The sequence below is a fragment of the Fukomys damarensis genome, unplaced genomic scaffold (genome assembly GCF_012274545.1).
Source record: "Fukomys damarensis isolate Sample0158 unplaced genomic scaffold, DMR_v1.0_HiC HiC_scaffold_17, whole genome shotgun sequence".
Classification (NCBI taxonomy): domain Eukaryota; kingdom Metazoa; phylum Chordata; class Mammalia; order Rodentia; family Bathyergidae; genus Fukomys; species Fukomys damarensis.
Window position 1 is genome coordinate 57250176 of NW_022900929.1, and position 2141 is coordinate 57252316.

General features: G+C 45.4%; 1 pseudogene; it reads left to right on the forward strand.

The window, feature by feature from the left end:
• Positions 1 to 1754, forward strand: part of LOC104868727 — a 40578-nt pseudogene extending 38824 nt beyond the window's left edge.
• Positions 1755 to 2141: the final 387 nt, after the last annotated feature.

Genomic DNA, 2141 nt, shown 5'->3' on the forward strand with positions numbered 1-2141 from the left:
TCGGTCAGGAGGGCCTCGCGCACCCAGTCCCAGAACTGTCCCAGCGAGGTCTCTGTTGAGCGCTCCCGCCACGCCCAGGTGAGGCCAGGCCACGGTGGACAGGGCGATTGCGCCCAAGAGGGCTCCGGAGCTCTGGTGCGGGGAGTAACTTGTGGCTACCCGTTATGCCTCAGACGTTTCTCTGGCGGCGAGATTACAGGGTGAGTGGGAACGCCTTGGGTTCCTAACCTCGTGCAGCATACTGTATAGGGAGGGAGATAAAGCACGTAAAGCTGTTGTCTGTGCAAAGCCGAATAAAGTGATCAGAGAGGATGGGGAGGCCAACTCCATGCAGCCCTTCAGGCCTGCAAAGGCATCTCTGTATAAGTGATGCATACATCATCTTCCTGTCTGACCCCCCATGCACGCCTGTGAAAGAAAAGAACACGCATATAAACCAACATTATCAGCTCGCTTCAGGCATGGTGGTGCACACCTGTAGTCCCAACACTTGGGAAGCTGAGGCAGGACGATCGCTGGAAATTCAAGGCCAGCCTGAACCCTAGCCAGATCCTGTCTCAAAAAAACAAAAGAAAACAAAAAAAAAATTACTTCTGCACCATGGAACCTAAAGACAATCGCGTTTACCATAAATATCTGCCTGACACCTCGTGACAATAGGGATGGCCTTGTAGGTCAGTGCCTAAAAGAACATTGATCCAGTTGGTTGTGCAGATGATGGGCAGCTTGAAATCAGTTTGTGAGGTGGTAATAGCTCCTAGATATACACTTCTAAGAATCCAGATTTTACTGCTGGCACACAGACCAGCATAATCTCACTCTGTCATGAATTCCATGTGCTGGTAGCAAATGACATAATGAAACCGCCTACTATTTAAATGTTAAAACGTTCAAGGTTAAATAGCCTATTCCACAAACTTTAAAACTTTCTTGGTTGATAAAACTTTATTCATTTAGCCAGGAGCACATTTATAATCCCAGCTACTCTAATGCCAGCTATTCTGCAGGTGCAGGCCAGGGGATCACAAATTAAAGGCTAGCCTTTGCAATTTAGTAAGACCTTGTTTCAAAATAAAAATTTGTAAAGGTCAGGGGTGTGGCAAAGTGGCAGAATGCTTGCCTACCATGTGTGAGGCCTTGAGTTTGGTCCCTAGTATGAGAGAGCGAGAGCAAGTGCTGTTTATGACCGGAACATTAGGAAAAGCAAATCAGACTGAGACATGTTTTCCTAAAGTATTCAGTCCACCAGGGAAAAGAGGCAAGTTAGCTGACTATTTTGACATCAAGAGCATTTGTATGTTATGTATAAATGTAGCCCAGAGAAAATCACACTGACCTTGTAAAAGTCTTCTGAGAAATACCCCTTGAGCTGAGTATTGAAGGATAGCAGGAATGGAAGAATGAATGGGAATTGGGTGGAAAGGGTGAAAGATATTCCAAGCACAGGAGATGACATCCATATATGAAAGCTGGTATTTGGTATCCAGGGCCAAGGGGTGACCATTGATTGCAGCCGGATCAGCAAGCCAGGACCTTCACTCCTGGACTCATCTTTCAAACACCTGTTAGTAAGAAGTCATTTATGCAAATCTCGGGCTTGGGTTATTGGGTGATGCAGGTGCGGGAAGCAACCAGAGGCCCACACAGATCACCCAACCTCAGCCCCACTGCCCACAAAATGGATGAAGCAAGAGGAGAACGTGTCACCCCAGGGCTTCCAGCTTCTGGATACTAAAGCCCTGGATAGAAGATAGTGGTACAGTTAGGTCTGAGTTGGGTGTGGAAAAACAGTGAAAATGAGCAGCTTTACATGAGACATACACAGAGAGCAACATAGCTGTATCACAAGGTCAGGGCCTGGCTGACTCTAATAAATATAACAATTCAATCTGCATTTATCAAGGATCTGGTTATCATTTATTTTCATATCTGAGAAAGTTAATAGCTTTTACTTACATGGGCATGACAAATGAACAGTTGCCAATTTGTGTATGTTTGTTTGTTTGTTTGTTTGTTTTGTACCAGGGATCAAACTCAGGACCCTACATTTGTGAAGCAGGTGGCAGAACCACTGAGCTAAATCCCTGGCCCTGTGCATGACCTTTATACCACAAAAAAATATTTAATAACTATGTAGTACT